The sequence below is a fragment of the Rhipicephalus microplus genome, chromosome X (assembly GCF_043290135.1).
Source record: "Rhipicephalus microplus isolate Deutch F79 chromosome X, USDA_Rmic, whole genome shotgun sequence".
Lineage (NCBI taxonomy): Eukaryota > Metazoa > Arthropoda > Arachnida > Ixodida > Ixodidae > Rhipicephalus > Rhipicephalus microplus.
This window is the reverse complement of record NC_134710.1, coordinates 167532480-167545578: the sequence shown is the minus strand read 5'-3', so window position 1 is coordinate 167545578 and position 13099 is coordinate 167532480. Positions and strand designations below refer to the sequence as shown.

Here is a 13099-nt window from a genome sequence, read left to right as displayed (position 1 = left end):
TGCAATAATAACTCCGTCTGAGCATATAGATGATGGAAGCTTGTAATGAAAAAATCCATAAATAGGAGTTGCAGGCTTCAGCTGACGTTTTGATAATTCTTCTTCAAGGCTGGAACTTGAAGACACGTCCACTCATCGAAATGTCGGCTTGAGCATGCAGCCCCTTTTTATGCATTTCTTCCATACAGATGCATGTGTTCATAAGACACGTAGTGAAAGAGGACAAAGGTATTTCTGTTTGAGAGTAGGTGACAGTAGATATAAGTGTGCTGTCAGGGGTTGTGCCAGCCAGAGGCCTGAGTGCTACCATATACTCCTGTATTTAATGTCATAAAGGTTGTAACTGCACCAACGGTACGAGTGTGTATGCATAGTCCCATATAATGGCGTAAGTGTAGTTTGCGCAGCACCAGAGCAGGCAAGGAAGCCAGACCAAGGCTTGATTGCCAGTGCACTGTGGGCCTGCTTTGTCTTGGCTCAGTTGGCAATCATCATGCCTTGACACCTTCATGTTGATTAATATCTACGGTCACTCCGTTCCATTATGCTTATGCATGACAGCCCAAATCCATGCGAACTGTATGATTTTTCCAATAAGGCACGTCACCATTTGGGGACTCGCTCGCTGGATTCCGTGCCGACTGGTTGTGCCCTCGCGATCTCCGACGTCAGCGTAGCTCTGGCCGACTGGGCTGGCCCTACGTCATCTCCTGACGCCGACGTCCGACGACAGCGTAGCTCTGACCTACTGGACTTTCCCTACACCATCTCCTGACGCCGACAAGAGCTCTCGCAAGTGGTGCCCTGTCCTCGGACGCCTGTGACCGTGTTTCCATCTTTCCCATCTCTCCTATCCCCTCGATATGTCCTCGCTCACTGGCTTAGTGGATCTTTCTCTGTCTCTATACCTTTAGTCCTATTCTTTGAATCCCTCCTCACCCCCATCCCTTGTGAGCTACTGTTGAGGTGTCGCACCGTGATGCAGACAGTTACGGGGCTCACTTTTCTCTTCCTTTTCTCTCTTAGAGCCACTTTGTGTGTGTGTGCCACCATTTAAACCAAACAGGATAAGAATCTGCACAGCAACCGTATACTTTGTGGTGCCTGCTACGCGTGTCTGCCATGAGTGTGCATCTGATCTATCTCATCTACTGTGAACATGTGTGCCCATTCTTTATGTTCAATTATTCTCTAATCCTAAATATGCCATTTATAGGTGGCACTGATAGTTGGGCAAGTTGGTGTGGGTTCATGGTTAAGAATGGTGCTGGTCCTTGTGTTTTCTTCGTTTGTGTCTCGTGCTCTTGCACCATTCTCATAACCATCACTTTCTAGATTGGACTGACTTTCTTTTTTCTTATTTGTTCTATGTGTTTCTCCACAATTATCAAAATCCAGGGGGTAACAACGGTGTGGCTCAAATTGTGTGTGACTCCTTTACGCTCCTTCATAGAAAAAACTGTTTACCATATCACTGTTTACCATAATAGCAGGGTAAAGTGCCAGGCAACATCTGGCTGTTTAGCCTCTACCCCCCCCCCCCCCTTCCTTACAAAGGTTTACGTTCTGGCTATAGCACTAGTAAGATAGCATTTTATGCTATTTTTATATGAAAAATGGCTCTGGAAACAAAACTGCAATTCGGCCTAGTTGGAACATATTCATCTTGAAATATTTGTGTCTGTGGCCCCGTGTGCTTGCGCAAATATTATTGCGATAGTAGTTATATGGACACTCTCGGCTGGATTTCGCCTTCGGCGTCATGCACCGTATACGTATCTGTATATATGAAAACGCAAAAAAAGAAAAAAATCCACAAAAAAGACTTCGGCGCGCGCAATCGAACTTGGGATCTCCACTTCGTGAAGGCGAGGTGTTAACCACTGAGCCACCGAGGGTTTTTTATTTATTACCTGTTTTGCATTTGGTGTAAACATTAATAGAGGTCGCTATGAACAATAATATACATAGCAGAACCGATGACAAGACTGTCACAGAACTATTAGTGGTTACAGTGCTAAAATTCCTTTAGGTTTACCAGGGGTTCAACCCTGAAGAGCCATTCCGGAACAAAGTCTTGTTGTTTGAGGATATCAATGTATTGAGTAATGCTTTCGCTGAAAAGCACGTGTGCAGGTCGCCTGTCAGGGTCACAGTAGTAACCGGCCATTCTATCCCGCCATAACCAATGGAGGCCAAGCAGCATTATAAGATCAAAAGTCAGCCCATCCTCTTTTTCTACTGTTAAAAACCTGATACCAAGTGAATGTAAGGGAATTTCCTTTTTAGAGTTCGCTGTAAAACATCCTAGAAGAAGACCCCTTCCCAGCAATGCGAAAAAATGTGATCTATTGTCTCCGGCTTTCGACAGACAGTTCGAACCCCATGGCATATAAAATCCTCTATCTTCTAAAAAAGTCTTAACCGGTAATGTGCCCGTGTGTAATTTAAAGAAAAAACTGTTTGAACTTAGCTGAATTTGCGTTTTCTTAACACGCTTAAGAACATCACTGCCCTCTCCCCCACTATTAATTAACTTATACATAGGAACCGGAAAAATAATGTTGCTTATGTCTTTATGCACTTTCTTTTGCCCGACCGAAAACAGGTATTCATTGGAAAACCGAACTGACAAAAAGCGGATCCGCAACTTCCTTAAAGAAACCTCACATGGCTCTGTGCATGCTTGCAGTGCTAACCACAAAGTTAGGCAAAACACGACAAAGGCATAACTGCCATACTGTTCTCAAGAAGGGGTGTCGAACATCTCGAAAGAAAACAAAACAATTAAGCAGTTGTCGCACGAACACATGCGATAGGCTTAGTGACCCCTGTTTAACTCTTCGGAAAAGATTCGTCCTACCAAATCTTTCGCAAGTGGACCACCATACAAACACAGCAAATATTCTATGCAGCTTTTGCACGTGCACTCGTGAGCAACACTGTACTTGCATCACATACCAGAATTTGCTCATTAAAAATATGTTGTATACAGTGGCTCTAGCAAACATTGAGAGACAGTTGCCGTTCAACTGCGCTGTCCTTTCGCACATTTCTTTTATTTGTTCAGTCTAGTAGTTATTGGTGTCTTTGTAGTGCTGGGAAGGCACGCATAGGTATTTTACTGGAGTTTTAAACCATTGTACGTTAGCATATATATCTGGGATTGTTGTCCAATCTCCATGCCAAAGCCCCAGGCACTTTCCCCAATTCACCTGACTTCCTGTAATTTCTCCAAAATTTTTGACAACGGCAACTGTCTCTTGTACACTTTCTTTGGTGGTACAACACACTGCTACGTGATCAGCGTATGCCAGAACTTTTACCTTGGCGTCAAGCAGTCTGAAACCGTGCATGGTCTCGTTTTCTATTATGGCCAAGCACAAGCTCTCTATGTACAATGCAAACAAAAGTGCCAGACAGCCCTGGCATACAGAACATTCCAGCTTAATAGAAGACCCCAAGATTTTCGTAATGATTAGTCACGTTTTACAGTTCTTATATGCCAAGACTATGCCCTCTGTAATCACCGATCCAACATTGACATGTTCAAGTATGGAGAACAGCACGCCATGTGGGACGCAGTCAAACACCTTCTCTAAATCAAGCTGGAGGATCGCAACATGAGAATGAAAAGCATCGCAACTCTCAAGGACACAGCGTGTTGTGTGTGTGTTCATCAATATTGAGCGCCCCTTGATGCCACACGTTTTGAACCACCGAGAGGTACCTCATTCAACGCTCAAACGGCAAGCTATTTATATCTACCACTTACCACTGTTGCCGGGCATCTTGGGGGGGGGGGGGAGTGTTTTCAGCATTACCAGCAAGATGGCGCAATGAGCGCGCGGCGACTTTCATCTCTCACGCGTACTTTGGCCCGCGGAGAGGAGAGGGAGTGGGCGATCTCTCGCGTGCCCTTATCTCCCGGTGGGGAAGATCATACGTCTTGGCTGGCATTGGGCTTGACTGGAACGATTCTGTTTTAGTTACCGGGCGCACAAAGGTCATTGCATTCGTTGCACAGCCTCCGTTTGCGGAAAGGGCGCGCTTTTCAGACATAGCGAAGTAACAACTGAGATGCTTATTCGCGTTCATCTGTACCTGTGAGTACGTTTCATGCGTAATTTCTGCGTGAGAAATGCGGGGCACGTTTCGATCTGCTTGCCATTCTGCGCGTGACCTTCCAATTTGTTGCTATCACGTTCATTGCTTCGCCTTTGCGGCAAAGCTGTAACTTTTTTTTTTCAACACTCTGGAAAGTCAATCAAAACTCTGCCTCCGCAAGTGTTTCAGCTTCGCTGTGCTCTCCCACAGGAATAACACTTCAGAAGCCTGTCTTTTTTTTTAACATCACGGCAGAGAAGGTTTCAGAGAGCTAGGTGAAATTTCAGCTTTTGTGACAGCACACAGGTTTTCACTGCGCTTTTGTGGTGCCAACAGTAACGACTTTTCAATGCCTCGTCATTAAAAGTTTTTTTGAGAGAAAAGAGCATTTTATGTGTAGTGTTTTACTCTGTGTTGAAATATTTGGTCAAAGTGTAACCTGTGAATTTATTTAATTTTTTGTTTATTTTTTTTTCTTTCAGGGTTGGTTGGGACGAATCTGTGAAAAACAATACATGTGAAGTGCTTCCATTAATGTGCTGGTGGTATAGCTGCAAATAATGATGGTCAGATTAGTATATAGTATAGTACAGTGACGTAGCCAGGGGATCACATACCGGACCGGTGCCACCACCCCCACCTCCATTTTTATTTTATTTTTTGCCATGGCATACAGAGCGAAAAAATACCTGTATCCCCTCGCTCCCGAAAAATAATTCTTGCAATGACCCTGGTATAGTACAGTGATTTGAAGCAAGAAAAGGCGCGTATTTCTGCAACTCGTAGCATGGTGCAGCGTCGTTATAAGTAAAACAAAAAGGCCACCTTCACAAGAAGCGAGTGCCCACAACACTGCGGGTACCTCTTGATTATCCCAATTCTCCCCAGCGGTTTTAACTTAGCGAGAAAGTCGCTAAACTTGGCGTCTTTTCAGCCATTCAAGCGACATTTATATATCTTTGGAGTCGTAGTGACTTTTAAATGCAAAGCATTTCTTAGCGAACTTCGGCGACTTTGAGCGTATCTATCTATCTAGCCAGTTACGCTTGGGTGCTCTCGTGGTCACCCCCTTAACAATTGGCGTGAACCAAAATGAGCATGGGAAGATAAGATGGTTTGACGAATATGACGCGCGAGTCAAGACATGAATAATGTCACAATACTGTCGCGTACGTCGTCCAACACTTCCTGCCAGACAGTGGCACATACTCACGGGTGGGTATGTGCCGCTGGCATGCGGGTATGTGCCACAGGTGACTGACACTTAGTATCTGCCCATGAACGACAAGAACACACATGGGCAATTTTAACACGCGAGCGTTAAGAAATACCCGACATCGGTAGCGTCTACTCCCACGAATGCAAAGAATAAATGTCAGGGTCCCAGCTGGAATCGAACCGAAGCATTTTGCATGGAAATGAAGCATTTTACCACAGAGCTACGCCAGGTCTCGGAACTGCTTTTGAAATAGACGCTAATCTTCGTGGAACGTCAATGGTAGTTGCAGTGCTGCTTACGCAATTATATAAACATTACATATATGTACTCCTTTGAAACACCCGTCACGTCAGGTTAACTTCAATTGTGGGTAGTTGCCATGCACTGAAGTTGATATATGTAGCAGTGTTCAGAGCCAGCATCCTCGCGAGCATCAGCGCTTCATATCAGCTTCTGATGTTGCTAATACGCATGTTTCAGTTCGAATCGTTGCGCGAGTGCAAACAACTGGTTGTATAAACAAATGGAATTCTTCAATATATGTATGTGCGTGCTAAATTTGTACTAATAGTTAGCGTTATTTTATAACGTGTCGCGCAATAAAAAATATTCCAGCACGGTCACCTTCCCTCCGTATGCTTCGCATAACGTCGATTCCCAGGTATGTGAGATCAACCGAATTTTTTTTCAAACTTTCAAGCTTTGAATTATGTTATTCTAGCTTTGAATTATTATGCCTTTCAAGTATGATCACCATTATAGAAAAGTTTGAAAATCTCTGTCCAAAAAAAAAAATAAAAGCAAAAGTTCCGTGCTGTAGGAGCGAATTTTACGCGAAGTTTTTTGCTATAAAGGAGACAGCCACCACCAAATGCAAAAAGCTATCCGAACCATATGCTTCAACAAGAAGAAACTCAACTTTTCTGCCGCGACCGAGCCTTTCTGTACTAAAGTGAAGCCGGTCTCTGCCAGGTGTTCATATATATGGGAATGACACAACCTTATTCCTTATCCCTGACAAACATGGTAGGCCCCTTGGTAAAATCTCGGTACCTTCATAAATTTATTGGGCATAGCGTGACATACGGAAAATTCACCCACACTACACATTCCTGCTTCACTGCAAAAAGTAACACTGGAAAGCCTTTTCATATTTAGACTGTTGACTTCACTCACCACTACAGAAAGTGGTTCAAAGTATATTGGTTTAAAATAATCAATTCATTAGATGAAAACAGATAAAGAACATTGGGGAAAGTCTTCCGTATCATGACCATCATAACTGACGACTTTCAGTACTCGTCCTGACGAAATTCGCCAAAAGAAAGTTGACAGCAAAGCATTTCCCCATTAGAAAGACAGGTGGATGCTTCGAAGCACTGAGAATCGAATCCAGTAGCTCCTGCCCCGAAGGCGCGCACACTACCACAGCTGTGGCGCGAGACAGACCAACGTTATAGAACCTGAGACAGAGGGCGTGCGCCGAGCCGGCGCCGATGGTATGGCTGCGTCAGGCGCCGTTTGCCGTGGCCTTCGATTGTTGGTCTGCTGAGGCGTCGAATAACAGCTCGCAGCGGCAGATTCAGCCGTCTCGCTTGCCGCATTCCTTCCCTTGTACGAGCCTCTCGAGCACGCTGCAGGTTCCTTCATACCAGCACTTCTATCGCGTTGAATACGCTATCCGATTACGCTGGGCGTGCTTTTTTTTTCTTTTTCTTAGAAACTTCATGATCTCGTAGTGCGCTATAACTACGAGTAAGTTCAAGGGCTCGCTTTCTTTGTTAGACTGATATTAATAAGATCTAGCAGACAATGATGCATAGGAAAGTATATTTTTGTTGTTCTTAGAAGTAAATATATGAAGAAAAAAAAAAGTGGGCGAAAATATAACTTGCAGGGACCGACTGACGCGCATTGGTAGAACGCGTTATTCGAAGGTAACCCGCCGGCGGCAACTATCTTTTCGCCCATTTTCTTCTTTCTTCACATTTACATTACTATTGTTTTTAATTATAACATCCCATATACTTTCCTTGACATCATTGTCTGTGAGTTCTAGGTGACATATATACTTGCTGGCACGCGTGTCCTGATTTTTTTTTTTGTCAATTACAAGTGGTAACTGTACTAACTGTATTCAACGCATTAAAAGATGAACTCTTCATGAGGTCATCCCGAAAAAGGACAGTACGTCTTTTCCGTTGCGTTGTCAAGCTTTTAGTGCGTTACCGTATGATATCACGCGTCTTCAAGGCCGTGATAGCTACGTAAGTTGCACCCCGTGACTTCCGTGTCAATGCAGAATAGTATCGGCAAAGCAGGCGACCATTCTTGCACGTACTGCACTGATATTTTCATCCGTGGTAAGCCGCATGATTATCTAACCTTTTCAGCCCTAGATTTTTAAAATTTTGGTCGGACAATGTTTCGTGCGTGTTTCTTTTTTGTAGATGAGATCTCAGAAGACAACAAACAAAAAATTGAGCCGGTGAAGTATTTTTGGATTAATTAACGAGGCATCAAATTAGGTCATCACTGCAGGACTCGGTGGTTCGAAAATGAAAACAAAATGGCTTCTTTATTCCTGCTAATCATTAGTGTATACAAAATGGGAACCGACGTTTTAATTGTGAGCCAATGATATTGAAACAGTGTCGGTACGACGTCCCGAAAATCGCGCTTACCCGCCTCACCTTACGCGCCTCTGCTTCACTGAAGACTCGCGCTTCTTCTTTGTGACTGCCACCGCAGAACACCTATGCTGCTACCTCCATGACCTCCGCAAACGTGTGAATTGCACTGTGGATCATTGAAGAACTATTCCCCCAAGAATGAGCTGTATTGGTTACGTTTCCGAGATTCTAGGGGAAATATTGGCGGTATAGCTGCGTCAATTGACTCTGCCAGAACCAAAAAAGCTAGAAAAAGTAAAAAAACTACGTGTAATTGTTTGACTACTGTTCTAAAGAGCACGCGGCACGTGCGCCGCTATAGCTCAGTGGTAGAGCACTGGTCTCGTAAACCAGGGGTCGTGAGTTCAAACCTCACTGGCGGCAGCTTTTTTTTTTTTTTTCGTTTTCTAAATTTTGTTTTGACGAGAGCTTATGATCAATTTCTTATTCAGAATTCTGAAGTAATGTACTCTCATTGAGCCAAATAGAGTGCAGTTGTGCCGGATAGGCCGTAATCGGACGGAATGGAGTTAATGCCGGCCGGCTTCTGACACGCCAGCAAAGACAGGGACCACGTTTATAATAATTATCTGTGCATTGCTATGGTGTTAAAATAGGCTGGGCAGTAGAGCGAAACAGTTGAGCGCTTCGTCACCCGAAGAAAGACAACAAATGCAGACGTAGAGTTCTGATATGGTTCCAGCATTGGCGTATCGAAGAGGGGGGAGGGCTCAACCCCTTGCAAAATATTTACATATTGTGCGTATATACGCGCGGATAAGCATATAGGAAGGTTAAACCCTCCCCCACACTTCCGGCCAACCGAAAAACATTTCTGGCTGTGCCTCAGCTGTTTCCCAGGATGGGGTGCAAGCCAGAATAGCTGTATATTTCTCTCTTTCTTTCAAACAATGTTCACCTGAAGCTGCCAGATTGAGGTGCCTTTAGGGCCGTAGCCCCAAACCCGTAGTCAGGGCCAAGAGTGCCCTCCCCCTTTGATATATCCGTATGAAGGCCCGGGGTCGGTTTACCGAGAATGCATAAAGAAAACTTGTATTTTTCAAGGCCTTCAACAAGTGCGCCCCGCCCCCCTCTCCCCTTTTACAGAAAAAAAAAATCAGGCTACGGGCCTGCTTGGCCTTTACGATTGGCTGTTCTAGCCTTGAGGAAGACAAATCGGCTTGTCGAAACATCTGCTCGACTCAGCCCATTAAACGAATTTTTCATCGCAAGCTTCCATCTTCCCCTTTCTACTGTTTTTCGATTGGCGGGAGTGAGTCGCAATCACCGCATATTAAATAAGTCTTCATAAAAAAAAGTTACCGAAATTAATTATACTGTGCACGAGAGTTCTCGACGAAACAATCACCAAACACAACAATCATCGCAAGTGAAAACTATACGTAAGCACTGCTAGCCATTATAATGGATATGCGCTTACCCAGCGCCTCCTCTATTTTTTTCAGTGCCTGGCAGTGACGTAGCCAGAAGGGGGGAGGGGAGTTCAACCTCCCTACAAAATTTCGCGCAATTACCCACCTTTTTTTTTTTCATCGCCTCGCGCTGACATGATTTAGAAATTGAGTGGTGCTACTATCACAATATCATTCCTGGGCGCTTTTACACTAAATGATTTATGCACACGGGAAAGGTGGCGCGGTGCTTCTCATGGCTTTGACACTCTTGGAGATTTTGGCCAGGAATATCAGCCAAGGTATCAGCCGCGAGCCTTGTAAGTTGGCTCGGCGACGGGATTGCTGCAGCAGCGGTGGTCATACGTGTACCCGCCGGAACAGATCTCGCCAGAGTTGATCACTACAATTTTCACGAGGCGGAGATTTGTTTTATTGGTAAAAGCCAGACACAGTTTCCAAGGTCTGATAGGCCACGTTCAAGCATATTACTGTGTGACTCTTCGTACGTGTGCTAATATATACTCAAGCCAGAGAATAACATTTATATCGAACCTTCGCACGTTCTACTAACATCTACACACACACTTAAGCACGCACGCGCGACAGAATATTTGGCGCATACATCGAACTTCGCTTGTATGCGAGGGTACAGTATTTTGATACATATCTTACTATGCTCTAACGGCTAAAGGCACTCCGAAGCGTCTCATGACGAAGGTGCAACACAGGCAAACGTGCAGGCCAATCATAACCTTAGAAAGGGCTATATACTAGCATACTCATCATGTAGCTGATACATAAAAAAAACGGTGGTCATAAACCTGATTGATTGATATGCGGAGTTTAACGTCCCAAAACCACCATATGATTATGAGAGACGCCGTAGTGGAGGGCTCCGGAAATTTTGACCACTTGCGGTTCTTTAACGTGCACCCAAATCTGAGCACACGGGCCTACACCGTTTCCGCCTCCATCGAATATGCAGCCGCCGAAGCCGGGATTTGATCCCGAGACCTGCAGGTCTGCAGAAGACTATTGTTCATCACACCCCTCGCTGTTTTGTCGGGCTGCTCCTTAGGTGGTTTTGGCAGCGTACGACAAAAATGTTTTTTTTTTTTGGGGGGGGGGGGGGGACACGTTTCGAACACCCACATCGTTTCATCCTTCGCCGCCCGCGGGTCCCCCTATTTGAAAACACCCTGTTCAGCGTCACCAAAGCTTGAGTGCATGTAGTCTCAGGAACTGCCCCGCAATCTGAAAAAATAAAAAAAATAAAACGAAAACTCGCATCTCATTTCAGTAAATACGGTATTTGATCTGACTATCGCATGCACATTTCCAGACCGGTTAAAACACGATGAATGCTAGAAAACCCGTGATGATCTGCACATGTTGCATTATTGACCACCACTGCACTTAAACCATCACAAAGTAAATTACCACCAGGTTGTTCAAATGCATTCTTTTTGTTTAGTATCAGGCTTAGACGACGGCCGAACGCAAGCTTGCGAACGGTCTGCAAACGACGGCGAGTCGACGTCGTTACGGCACGACCGCTGCGACATGTTTGCATTTCTGCTAACACCACTAATCTACGCTTTATATTGGCCTTTCGTGTCAAGGTTACCTCAGACATTCATGTCGCGATTCACCGTATAGACTTCGATACGAGTATTTTATGAGTTCATTCACAGTAGCCATTGAACACACCATAAAGGAAAGTGCGTAGCGAAACAGCTTCTGTAATATTGTGATAAGTGCGCGAGTGCAACCGGCTTGTGGTTCAGAAAGTGCGCTAGTGCATCAGCGCGAGAACGACGACAACGACTCAATGTGTGGAGCGAAGAATTAAGATGAGGTGCAGACGGAGTGCGCGAGGTGACGTCGGAAAACTTGACCAATGGGTATGTGCCAGTGCTTAAAGACAACAAACAAACATGATCAATGAGAGGCTGCCACGCGGTTTGGGGAAGCAGCCGAAGAAAGAACACGACAGACGTGGCTGGGACGTGGCGGATGCGAGCAGGCTACGAGGGCGCGGGAGTGGCGGCTCCTGTGGCAGGGCCGCTGCGGGCTCCCACCTGGACGTATTTTTGAGCGTCAACCACCGTCTGGCGTTGGCCAGGAATTTCGTCCGGCGTTGGCCGGGCACTTCTCGTCTGTCTCCGGTTTCACGTCCAAGCGCCGGAGGAGGAACGCCGAAGGGCGCTGACCTTGGATCGACCGACGCTACCTGTCCTCCAAGCGACACCATGACCAGGGCTGCCACTGACCTTCAAGTGAAATTCGTCAAATAACGCGCGACATGTCGCCAGAACTCGCCATTTTTCTTCAAATTTCGCCAAAAATGTCGCCGCTCTACATGAGCGTGGCGTGCGTCTAAATAAAAATATCTAATTATGTAAAAACCCGTGGAGTAGTGTCATCCATGACCCCTCAATTATATTGGCGTTTTCGATGTCAGTCGCATGACCCGCTTCGCCATGGGAGGACTTGGGGGACTAGGAGTCACATCAGCCGCTTCAACATCGAGCAGAAAGGGCGCGTACGCACCGGCAGCGTCCATGAATGCTAACGCCTCATAACAAAAGTTCGTGATGGTTTCAGCTGCAATGAGTACAGGACGAGGCAGTCGCTACAACAAGAGAGGGACGGGGTGCGTAGCCTTCTTGCAGATTCAGCTAATTTCTCTGCGGTGGGATAAGGTGCGTGATAATAGACCAACTTAATTACAAAACAGCGGAAATAAATTCGAAAGTACTGCGTGGCTTACGATCCCAAAACCACCATATAATTATAAATGACGCCGTATACAGTAATTTCAATCATACAGGGTTTCTTAACGTACACCTAAATTATAAATCTAATCACACGACCATCAAGCATTTTTGAATTCAGCGAATATAAGGTATTCGAGCCTTAAAAAATGAACTTTTTGTACCGTTGCGTGTGCGTATTCATTGCCCAATGCATGAGTGCCGAGAAAGCCAGACTGTCCCCACAAGCACCTCTGCCATTCTCACCGCTTCGCACAAGCGGAAGAAATGATTACCACGAGAAAGTGGCCGGGGACAGCTGATTTACAATGCTCACCCTAGCTACTACAGTGGCTAGAATACCCTAGCTACAGTGTACTAGAAGAGAGCAGTGGGCTTACTCCAAAGCTACTCTGACGCTTTTGGCGTCACATAAAAGAGATGGCGCCACAGGCATCTTCAATGGTAGCTTCACCTGCATAAGCTGCTCGCCGATGGCCGCTCATAAAAGTTGGAACGTGCATTTATTCGATATTTGTAATAAACTTGCATGCTTTGACCACCCTCTGATTATATTAAGAGCTTCTGGTGCTCTCGCTTGACAGTGTTTTCCTTTTCTTTTGCGATACAGCTTCCCGAAAATTAGTTGGATGGCAGCCAGTGCATTCTCCTTTCTAGTGCGACGCAGCTAACGCTGTGTGTGTGTGTGTGTGTGTGTGTGTGTGTGTGTGTGTGTGTGTGTGTGTGTGTGTGTGTGTGTGTGTGTGTGTATGTGTGTGTGTGTGTGTGTGTGTGTGTGTGTGTGTGTGTGTGTGTGTGTGTGTGTGTGTGTGTGTGTGTGTGTGTGTGTGTGTGTGTGTGTGTGTGTGTGTGTTTCGGAGGGTGTGTGCTTGAGTTAGTAGAGTATTCCTGATAAGCACTATATTTGTT

The 13099-nt window shown here is 45.4% G+C and overlaps 1 non-coding gene across 1 annotated transcript; it reads left to right on the top strand.

Annotated features, from left to right (window-relative positions):
• The first annotated feature begins 8310 nt into the window (after window positions 1-8310).
• TRNAT-CGU (transfer RNA threonine (anticodon CGU)) lies at window positions 8311-8382 on the top strand. Its single transcript has one exon. It is a non-coding gene; the product is annotated as a tRNA-Thr (tRNA).
• Window positions 8383-13099: the final 4717 nt, after the last annotated feature.